Source organism: Pelophylax lessonae, assembly GCF_965119305.1.
Source record: "Pelophylax lessonae genome assembly, chromosome: 8".
Taxonomy (NCBI): domain Eukaryota; kingdom Metazoa; phylum Chordata; class Amphibia; order Anura; family Ranidae; genus Pelophylax; species Pelophylax lessonae.
In genome coordinates, this window is record NC_138775.1 from 77,459,309 (window position 1) to 77,471,439 (window position 12,131).

Below are 12,131 nucleotides of genomic sequence, written 5' to 3' on the forward strand. Positions count from 1 at the left end.
GAGGCGACCAGGTCGCCTCACAGGTCGCCCTAGTGTGAACCGGCACTAAGGATGTTTGTTTACATTTATTTATAAAAGTGTGTGTGTGTATATGTGTGTATATGTGTGTGTGTGTGTGTGTATATATATATATATATATATATATATATATATATACACACACACACGCATGTATATTGACCCCCCAAAATAATACCTTGCCACCCATTTGCCACCCCTGTTTTAAAAGTCTAGCTCCGCCACTGCCCTGGATATGTCTTTTTCATAAAACAAACAGACCTCTAAAATATTATAGAAATGCATTAGTCCTAAATTTGCTTAATGCCGCAAATCCCCAGCAAGGGATAATCCCCAAAAAAATGGTTTGGAACAGAAGCCCCTACGATTAGGGAATGGTGTGGGAGGGTTGAATATATATATATAATATGGACTATATGTAAAGTAGAAATGAAGAACGAGTTGACAGTTTTTCAAACAAATGGAGAAAGTGGCTGGACTTTAAAAAAAACTAGACAGTATATACAAATATGGGAGAACTAGGGAAATTAGCAGGATAATGATGTGTTAAAGAAAAGACGAATAGGGTTAAATGGTGGAACATGGTAACCTGTAAGGGACTGGAAGGGAGGTGGGGGGGGGGTGGAAATGTAGACTGTGTAATACTTATTATTGAAAGAACATTGTTTTCTGTTTTTAAAGGTTTGTAGAATTTATTGAAGTTCAAAAAACTATAATAAAAAAACCACACTTATTATTATGTCTAAACCACTGGCAACAAAAGTGAGTATACCCCCTAAGTGAAAATTTCCAAATTGGGCCCAATTAGCCATTTTCCCTCCTCGGTGTCATGTGACACGTTAGTGGTTCAAGGTCTCAGGTGTGAATGGGGAACAGGTGTGTTAAATTTGGTGTTATCGCTCTCACTCTCTCATACTGGTCACTGGAAGTTCAACATGGCACCTAATGGCAAAGAACTCTCAGAGGATCTGAAAAAAAGGAATTATTGCTCTTCATAAAGATGGCCTAAGCTATAAGATTGCCAAAACCCTGAAACTGAGCTGCAGCACGATGGCCAAGACCATACAGTGGTTTAACAGGACAGGTTCCACTCAGAACAGGCCTCACCATGGTCGAACAAAGAAGTTTAATGCACATGCTCAGCGTCATATCCAGAGGTTGTCTTTGGGAAATAGACATATGAGTGCTGCCAGCTCTGCTGCAGAGGTTGAAGGGGTGGGGGGGTCAGCCTGTCATTGCTCAGACCATATGCAGCACACTGCATCAAACTGGTCTGCATGCTGTCATTCCAGAAGGAAGCCTCTTCTAAAGATGATGCACAAGAAAGCCTGCAAATAGTTTGCTGAGGACAAGCAGACTAAGGACATGGTTTAATGGAACCATGTCCTGTGGTCTGCTGAGACCATGATAAATGTATTTGGTTCAGATGGTGTTAAGTATGTGTGGTGGCAACCAGGTGGGGAGTACAAAGACAAGTGTGGCTTGCCTACAGTCAAGCATGGTGGTGGAAGTGTCATGGTCTGGGGCTGCATGAGTGCTGCCAGCACTGGGGAGCTACTGTTTATTGAGGGAACCATGAATGCCAACATGTGCTGTGACACACTGAAGCAGAGCATGATCCGCTCCCTTCAGAGACTGGGCCACAGGGCAGTATTCCAACATGATAACGACCCCAAACACACCTCCAAGATGACCACTGTCTTGCTAAAGAAGCTGAAGGTAAAGGTAATGGACTGGCCAAGCATGTCTCCAGACCTAAACCCTATTGAGCATCTGTGGGGCATCCTCAAATGGAAGGAGGAGAAGTGCAAGGCCTCTAACATCCACCAGCTCCGTGATGTCATCATGGAGGAGTGGAAGAGGACTCCAGTGGCAACCTGTGAAGCTCTGTTGAACTCCATGCCCAAGAGGGTTAAGGCAGTGCTGGAAAATAATGGTAGCCACACAAAATTTTGACACTTTGGGCCCAATTTGGACATTTTAACTTAGGGGTGTACTCACTTTTGTTGCCAGCGGTTTAGACATTAATGGCTGTGTGTTGAGTTATTTTGAGGGGACAGCAAATTTACACTGTTATACAAGCTGTACACTCACTAATTTACATTGTAGCAAAGTGTAATTTCTTCAGTGATGTCACATGAAAAGATATAATAAAATATTTTTAAAAATGGGGTGTACTAATCTTTAAATGCCTAACTCTTACAGCACCTTTTTAAACAGGACTGGGATGGCCCATGAACTAAATCCAGCAAAATAACAGAAAACAAGAGCGTAGTAACCTTCGTGCATTAAAAACAATAGCTTTTTTTAAATAAAATAAACATTGTACTCATTGTACTTCTTAAACAATGTGATTGCAATATGCTTATTCTTATAAGTAAATACATTTTTTTTTCCAAAAGGTTACTGTGCCCTTGATCTCTGTTCTGAATTCAATCATGACCAAGGTTAGGATTTGGCTAAGGGTCTTTTGCAAACAAAGTGTTATTGCACCAGAACTAAAAAATGGTAATATGTTACTGGTACAATATTATGTTCACTGTGAAAAAATATGTCTTTACACTTTATAACTATTTATTTAACTGCTAAAGGTTAGGGACAGGGTTTTTTTTAAAATAAGCCAGATGGGTCACTGAGAATACATAGGTTCTTCATAAGTAGTACAGAGGCTCCCAGCCACATGCACACTAATGGTTCAGTGTAGAGCAGGTATGTCCAAAGTCCAGCCCGCGGGCCCCACAGGTCATTTGGAAAAACCTATTGTTGTGGCCCCTGGGAATCCCCGAGCACTGCTCAGGACCCCTGAGATCTCTGGATCTTTCAACGCCGCTGGACTAAACGTATGCCATATTAGTTCTTTTACCATAAATTTTATACATCCTCTTATATATGCTAAAGTTTTGATTGACTTATACTCAAAATGATGGTCAATCCCGGCCCGCTGCATCCAATTCCATTTTTTTCTGTTACTTGTGAATACACTATTGTTAACACCCACCGCCCGCCCCCGCCAGCTCCCGCCAGCTTTATATCCCATTGCTCAATTTGTCCTCGGACCTGATTAGGGAGCACTAAAAAACACAAATAAATCCAGCGCTAGTATGACAGGACCAGCACCCTCTCCATGATAATTGGCATAACTACTGGGGGTCAAGTAGAAGCTGTGTGGGAACAAAATACACCAGGAGGATGTTCAAAAGTATCAGTCACACAGTCACACAAGGGTTAACTACATATAAGCACTATATGAACCCACTGATGATTATTACTGATGGCAGCAATAATCGTCATGAAGGATGCCAATGTAGTAAATAGAACATTCAAAAGTTGTCAGGACAACCATATGAGAAGCAGGCACTCCTCATGCTCCCCTGGCTCCCCTGCATTGGGTCACCGCACATGCAGCTTACCACTAGCGTCTCTATAGCGGCTCAAGCCTCGTTTTTGTCCTCCTTCCCCCAGAGTCTGACGTCACATCCGGGTCCCCTTCCCGGTCGGCACTCATCGTGGGTGATCAGAGCGGCCATGGCGATCCTCCTTGTCTCGTATGCCGGGCATTGTGTGACCCCTTTTCCACACTTCCCTGTCCAGGATTGAGGCATTCCTTTATCATCTCCTCACAGCCAGAGCAAGGCACAACTGTCCCCACTACTGCATTGTTCCTGGCTGGTTTTTTGCCTTCACAAACACTGGATGGTCACCAAGCTGTGAAGTTTTAGCCCCTTGTTTTGGCTTCACCATTGCAGATCAAGCGGGGGTCATTGTAGAAGGTGTATTGCTGTTTTATACATACATGGAACTGATTATCGAAAAAAATTTTTAATGTTCTATTTACTACATTGGCATCATTCATGACTATTATTGCTGCCATCATTAATCATCATTGGTGGGTTCTTATAGCGCTTATATGTGGTTAACTCTTGTGTGACTGATTAGGGAGCATGCATGCTCCGAATTGAGATGAATACATTGTAAAATCTCAGTTATTGTCAGTTGGTCGAAATCAGTTATAAATATACAGAATTTGGACTCAACATGTATACTTGGTGTTATGTTCCTGTTCATATTTTTTTAACTTAAAAGTTGACAGACAACCTTTATTACCAATAATATGTAATGAACCTTACAATGTTCCTGACATATTTTTCAGCTTCCTGGGTTTTTTTTTCATCTGGCCTTCAGATATGAAAGGCAGAGTGATGTAACACCTGTTTAGATTTGTCATCCATGTGACTCAATTAAATGTATGCCATTTGCAATAATCTTTGCATAAAATAGTTAATTTGCATTTAATTTTAATGGTCCAAAGAATGTCAGGCAAAATGTTCGGCCCCCACACATGTTCACTTCATCAAATCTGGCCCTCTTTGAAAAATGTTTGGACACCCCTGGTCTAGAGGATGTCTTTTTAGAATTGAATGCTAAAGAACTTGGGTCATAGGATACTCCAAAATTAGATCAGGGTCAATAGGAGGACAGTCTTCACACTAAATCCTCATAACTGCAGTCACATATGAAAGTCTCACATTAGATCCTACTAATAGTGTCCCAGGAACCATGCGCCACTAAGCTTCCACTTGGAGATCCTCAGGGAGATTCTCAGTGAAGGAGAAAAAAGATCCTTCTGAGGCCCAGACCGCAATCCTTCACTCAGTAATGCTGCCTCAAGGAGCAGCAGCCCCAAGAAAACTGAAACTCTCCTTACATAGGAAATAACACACTTCTCAGGCCGCCCAACATTCATTACCTTCCCAGCCACCTTCTGGACACCTCTTTCCAGAGATTGGATAAAACCTGATAAATATTAATGCTGACCATTTGAGTCTCACGGCCCCATACTTTGGAAGCTTCTCTCAGAGGCAGATGGGAGGAATCAAACACTCAGCTCAGGAAACCCTATACAGACAAAACCAATACATCACTGCACCAATCACTAAAGTGAAGCCAAAAACTAAATTTAGCCTAGCAGCCTAACTAGAGGAGGGTGCTACAGCTTTATTCTGACAGTGGAGGAGTCTCCCCAGTCAAAATACAATAGCACAATTCCTTTATCTACATTGTTTGGATCGAAGAATCAGCTTGTTTTTTTTTTTTTTTTTTTTCCAAAAAGAAAGATCCATATATAGCAAACTTTAGGTTCAGATTAAAGGTTTATGTACTGACTATTTTAAAGTGTACACTTTCAAAGTTTAACAAAAAGGGTCTTGAAAGTCATAGTTGAGACCTTCAGGTTAGCTTCCTTCCAGAGACCCCCTGAAGCCCCAAATCATAATATGCATATATCAACGTCATACCTGGAGTCAATGAGGTCAAATTTTTGACCCCATGGCTGAACCTGATTATTGCAAACACATTGTGGAATGCTCTGAAGAGAAGTTGATCTCCTCTGCATTTTACCTAATTTTCTAATCCATTCAAATCTGGTTTGTTAAGGTGCATTTATACAGGTTTACAGTTATGCTCATTTTAAAATTGTTCTGCTGGTGAAAAAGAACTGCTTCAGGCAACTAGAGATCCCTGCACACACATGCAGCAGCCTCCAGTTCCCAAACCCAAATGCCTGACAGGCAAAGCTCCAGCATGTTTCGCCAGTTTTGAAGCTTGCCTGACCCTTCCTGCCTCCTCTGCATTCCTGTTGGTTACTGAGGGAGCCCATCGTGCTGATGGGCCAATAGGAATAATTTGGGAAAAAGATTGATGTAAGCTCTGACACTACCCAGAAGCTGCAGGTGTGGGCAGGTGCTTCTAGGTGCCTGTACCTGCAGCATTTATTTTCCCTGACAGAGCCTCTGTAAGGACTAACTCTAGTTTAAATGCATGTGTAGGCTAGTTGATTTGTACAATACAAGTTCATGTTTACGATATTATCATACAAATTATTTTCAGCATTTTAGATGCTCAGAACAGCTAGAAAAAATTCAATGCTGATACCTGCATTTTTCATTGAAAAATAATTGTTTTTACAGTAACCCATGCAAATGCTGCAACTGGTAGCTGTTTAACAAAGGAGTCCTCAAATGAGACCTGAGCACAAATGAGCATAAAGTGGTAAAAATTGTAAACAAGTGTAGCACTGCCCCAATAAGAGCTGCTGGTGTTTAACACTTTTGGATTCCCCTGGGTAACCCGTAGCAACTGTATGCAGAAATCCTATCACTTTACGTTCTCAGCTCAGTCAATGATCAGTCTAGGGCAGGGAATCCTCAAACTACGGCCCTCCAGCTGTTGTGGAACTACACATCCCATGAGGCATTGTAAAACTCCAGACATGACTAGGCATGATGGGAATTGTAGTTCCTGATCAACTGGAGGGCCATAGTTTGAAGACCCCTGGTCTAGGGGTTGTTTTGTTGTTTTTATTTTATGTTGGGATAGGAGAAAGGATGAGTGGGATACTCCAACGTTTGAACTATTCACAATTCTAAAGACTCTAACTGAAGAATGCGGCAAGGCCACTGCTTCATCTTGCCACTAGATGAATATGAGGTAAATGTTCTTGTTTGTATTTCTCTTCAGGGCACTCACCTAGCACCCTCTTTCTCTGTACCAGCCGACACCCAACCACTGACTGCACTCCCTGAAGTGGTCCCCTTCCTGGGCAGACCCCTGGGCAAGATCCTCTGTACTCACGATACTGCTTTCCAGATTCTCGCAGTGCCCCAACTCCTCAGTCAACACCCCTGGACCTCTGGGTTCAGCTCCACACTGCTGGTTCACCAGGCCGACTGCCTGTGACCATCACCATTCACTTCAGAAGAGGAGGCAGCCGCCACCCTCCTTCTGGGACTCTGCTTCCCGCCAAGGGCCTCTACCACACGTGCCCCTGGCTTTATATACTCCACCCCACAATGCACCGAGACAACTGTCTGTGCCAATCCCTGGGGCTGTAACAAAGCCTGTGTGTCATTGGCCAGGTTTCCTCCACTCTCCAATGTGCCTCCCCATTGGGCACAGTGGGGACACTCCCTCAGACCATATGAATCACACACTGGGCACACTGAGCAGACCTAACTCACAGATCCTGCTCCCTGTTAAGCAGAGTGCAATATAGAATTGACCTGCTGCTCTTCTGATAGGCAGACAGAGCCAAAAACTCACTATCTAGCACCTATCTAGGAGGGTGCTACACAAGCATGCAAAAATAAGGTACAGGAATAGAAGTGGGTCCTGCCAAACAAATCACTGTCTAAGAGATGGAGGAATACCATCTAAAGGGTGAGAGTGGTGGTCAACAAAGGGTCAGAGCTGTGGTCAGAGTTAATTATTGTATTGTGAATTGTTTTAGCAGGTAGAAAAGATAGATAGGAACTCTTGAATTTAAACATTTTAAATATGGGGGCAAATCTAACAGGAGAACAAAGAAAATTTCAGATGAAGGATGATAAAAACCACCCCAGCCTTTGTGTTAAAAGATGTATACCAGGATGTGCTTTTAACATTCAGATTGGTGTGGTGATCTCATGGAAATCATTTAAACAAGTATGTACTTTAATTTCAAAGCAAGCAATGATGTAGAAACATTTTAACATTAGTACATGTTGGTACATATTAGAAACAGCAATACCTGTCCATGTGTATGAGCCACACTCCCTAATACACCTCCAATACCCCAACTGCTCTGAAATCCTTGGTAGTGGCTGGATTGTGCTGACAGCTTCAGGCACTTTTGAATACAAGCTTATGTAGGTATACATACATTATACCTGGACAAAATTATAATTATCTTTGCATTTAACTTTTTATTTGGTTATCTCATTTTATTTCTGGCGCCAAACAAGGAGTGCTAAAGTTACACTAGCACTGGCAGAACTACCATCAAGTAGTTACTATGGCCCGGACCTGTGGGGGTGGGGGGCTGGTTTAAAGCCCCAGTTGTGATGAGCAGTGGGAGCCCCTGTACTTAAAGTGTTACTAAACCCACAACAGTAAAATCTGTCTATAGATGCAGAATAGCATGCTTGTTATACTCACTGTGTACCTTAAGTGATTAAACCTCTGCATTGTGTAAAAAGGCTGTGAGATCCTGTATGCACCAACCCTCCCCCTCCTGCACGTTCACTCTGGGCAAGTTCAGATAAGACACAGTAAGTGTAGTTCAGCTGCACATGCTCAGTTTGGTCTCTATTGCTGGAGAGAAAGCATCTTGGTTTTAGGTATTCAGGTCACATGGTATTAAAATCACACATGTGGGTGTGTATACAGATCCTAAATGACAGTCCAGTCCCTCCCTCCTCCTCCATGCACAGTAACTTAAAAAGAACACAGTGGGTGGAATGTCACATCTTGATTGATGGATGATCCGCCTCCCATAAAAGCACGAGGACACAGGCTATAGTGGATTTCAAGAGGCAGTGAAATCTCCTCCTACATGAACACTGTGGACTCGGGCGGAATCTTTTTATGTTACTGGGTTTAGTAACACTTTAAAGAGGAACTTCACTCTTTACCTATTTTTAATCCTTATTCTGTTACCATTAGTAAATAAATAGGAAGGTATATTATACAGTATATACTTGTTTTAACTACTTTGCCTCTCATACCTGTTCACCTTCTATGGGCCAGAGCAATTTTTCTATTTCTTCTATAGACCTTTTTTTTTTTTTTCGGCAATAACTTTATCATTACTTATGATAGCGAAGTAACACATACGTAGTTTTTTAAAGAAAAAAAAAGGCTCTCTTTTAATGATATTGTCTTGGAACAATGATTTTTTTCTCAAGTCTTAGACAATAAAACATAGCAAAACTAAACAAAACACTTATTTGTGTAGTTTGCATTTGTAATTCGTCCTGTTTCTGCACCCCGGCATACCTGTATGTCAGCTAACAAAAGTGGTTGTACCGGGTTGATGCCTGCAGCTGCAGGCATCAAACCGGTAGAGTTTTTTAGAGCCTAAAGTCGGCTTTCAGGAGATAACAGCCTATGTGGCTCAGCAGCCATTCCGCCGTTATCCCAGCAAGCGGGAGGGGACACCCCCCCTCCTGCAGCTCTGTTCGGGTCTCCCATCCCACCGGGATACCCAAGCAACCAGCCGGCACATTGCTTGGGTCTCCCGGTGGGACGAGTGTGTACGAGTCTTTGAAGACACAGACGTTTAAAGGCTACGTTCACCATTCCTTGCCAATGCTCCCCTCTCTTCTCCGTGCATTGGCTGTCACAATTTGAAAACCGATTGACCCTGTGGAGCTCTGCCCACACAGCCACATCATTCATTTACAGTTTCATATATATCCCAAGCTTTGAACATCTAATGGATCCCTGGAAAAAGCATGGCACAACTGCAAACATACCAAGACATGGCTGTCCACCTAAACTGACAGGCCGGGCAAGGAGAGCCTTAATCAGAGAAGCAGCCAAGTGGCCCATGGTAACTTTAGAGGAGCTGCAGAGATCCACAGCTCAGGTGAGAGAATCTGTCCACAGGACAACTATAAATCATGTACTCCACAAACCTTTATGGAAGAGTGGCAAAAAGAAAGCCATTTTTGAATGAAAGCCATAAGAAGTCCTGTTTGCAGTTTGCTAGAAGCCATGTGGGGGACACAGCAAACATGTGGAAGGAGGTTCTCTGGTCAGATGAGGCCAAAAGTGAACTTTTTTGCCTAAAAGCATAACTCTATGTGTGGCAGAAAACTGCATATCACCCTGAACACACCATTCTCACCGTGGTGGCAGAATCATGTTGTGGGGATGCTTTTCTTCAGCAGGGGCAGGGAAGCTGGTCAGAGTTCATGGGAAGGTGGATGGATACAAGGCAATCTTGAAAGAAAACTAGTTAGAGTCTGCAAAAGACTTGAGACTGGGGTGGACACTCTCCATCCAATCTGACAGAGCTACAAAGTATTGACCCAAGGGGGGGCTGAATAAAAATGCATGCCAGACTTTTCAGATATTTATTTGTAAAAAAAATCTGAAAACAATTTATCATTTTCCTTCTACTTAACAATTATTTGCCACTTTGTGTTGGTCTATCACATAAAATCCCAATAAAATACATTTACGTTTTTGGTTGTAACATGACAAAATGTGGAAAATGTCAAGGGGTATGAATACCACCATTTCATAAATATAGATGGGACAGAACACATTCTGAATGATTGGCACCACATTGCACTAACATACAGTAACACATGCTATAAGTCACTATTCCACACCACTTCATTCTGTATGCCATTTATGCAATTACTATTTCACAATGCCTTATCCCAGTGGTCCTCAACTCCGGTCCTCGGGGCCCACTAACAGGCCAGATTTTAAGTACTACCTTGGGGAGATGCAGACTAGAATACTGCAATTACTGAGCAGCAAATGAGATCACCTGTGATGTAATTTAGTTATCTTGCAAACCTGGCCTGTTAGTGGGCCCTGAGGACTGGAGTTGAGGACCACTGCCTTATCCTGTATGCTCCTTATTAGGGATGATCGAACTTTTCAAAAGTTCGGTTCGGCCAGAACATCCGAACTTCCCGAAAGTTCGGCCCGGATTTCAGAACCCCATTGAAATCAATGGGACCCGAACTTCGGTAATAAAAAAACACAATTTTGAAGCCCTAAAACCCAATAAATGCCCCTAAAAAGTGCCTAGGGTTCTGGGTCATGCCCAAAGGACTATTAATCACACAAAAAAAGTTCTTAAAAATTGTCATTTTTGATAGAGAGCCAATTATTGAAAAAATTAAAAAAAAAAAGAGAGAGAGATTTTTGGATTTTGACTTTGGATTTAGTGTCTGAGGGGTCTAAAAAGTGTACCTGTGAAGTTTCAGTTCTGTAGCATGTCCAGAACCATAAAAAAAAGATTGTTTGTATTATGTCACTTATAGAACAGGGATATGGCTCAGCTATTTTCACACCTTGCCGGTTTAGTATCAAGCGTTTTTTTGGGCATTTTTTGGGGGTTATTGGAGGCAGGCATAACATCAGAACTTCTGTGTAGGGGTATATATACACACATACTTATATGTATATATACCCATACACATATATAGGTGTGAAAGTAGCAGAACACTATACTTGTGCTAATGAAATTATTATTATTGGGTATTTTTTTGGGTTCTTTGGAGGCAGGCATGCCATCTGAACTTCTGTATAGGGGTATATATACACACCTACACATATATAGGTGTGAAAGTAGCAGAACACTATACTTGCGCTAATGAAATAATTAACACCAATATGGCTCCGCTCCCTATATATGTGTAAGTGTAAAATACATATAAGTGTGTGTGTATATATACCCCTATACAGAAGTTCAGATGTTTTGCATGCCTCCAAAGACCCCAAAAAAATGCCCAAAAAAAACCCGGCAATAACACACCTGGGCGTTTTTTTTTTTTTTTTGGCGCGGGCGGTTTTTTTGGGCATTTTTTTGGGGTCTTTGGAGGTATGCAAAACATCTGAACTTCTGTATAGGGGTATATATACACATACACTTATATGTATTTTACACTTACACACATATAGGTGTGATAGGAGCAGAGCCATATTGGTGTTAATTATTTCATTAGCGCAAGTATAGTGTTCTGCTCCTTTCACACCTATATATGTGCAGGTGTATATATACAGACATGTGTGTGTGTATATATACCCCTATACACATGTTCAGATGTCATGCCTGACTCCAAACATGTCCTCAAAAAATCCCTATAAACGCCTGCAGCCAAAAAGCAGACTGACCGGTGAGAAGCCATATCAGTGCTCTGAAAGTGACCTAAGAGAAACGATCTATAGCGGTCACCCTGATATGGAAGGGTTTTGTCACCCTGCCATAGCAATCAGAGTCAGTTAACCCTACACTACACTACGGTCCCCTTACACTTAACACTTTCCCTACAGAAACTGAATAATTAAAGCTAACTATAGTGGAAAATAGCACCCTAACTATACTAGATATCCCTTTCCTCACACTAAAAATTGCTAAATGACACTTTGTATCAGAAGTAACAGAACTGCTTCCACTCTCTTCCATGTCCCTGTATAACAATGCTAGGAATTTGGCGGGGGCTATCTTATATACTGGGGGGCGTATTCACTAATGATTGGCCTATGGATCCCCGAGTCACTCCAATCACATTCCTAGCATTCTCCTGCCCCCTCAATTGCTTTTTACTGATGGT

The 12,131-nt window shown here is 42.0% G+C and overlaps 1 protein-coding gene across 1 annotated transcript in view; it reads right to left on the reverse strand.

Moving 5' to 3' along the window:
• The window catches only part of SYN2 (synapsin II), a 462,275-nt gene that overhangs the window by 84,729 nt on the left and 365,415 nt on the right, over positions 1-12,131 (reverse strand). The gene's annotated exons all lie outside the window — the stretch shown is intronic.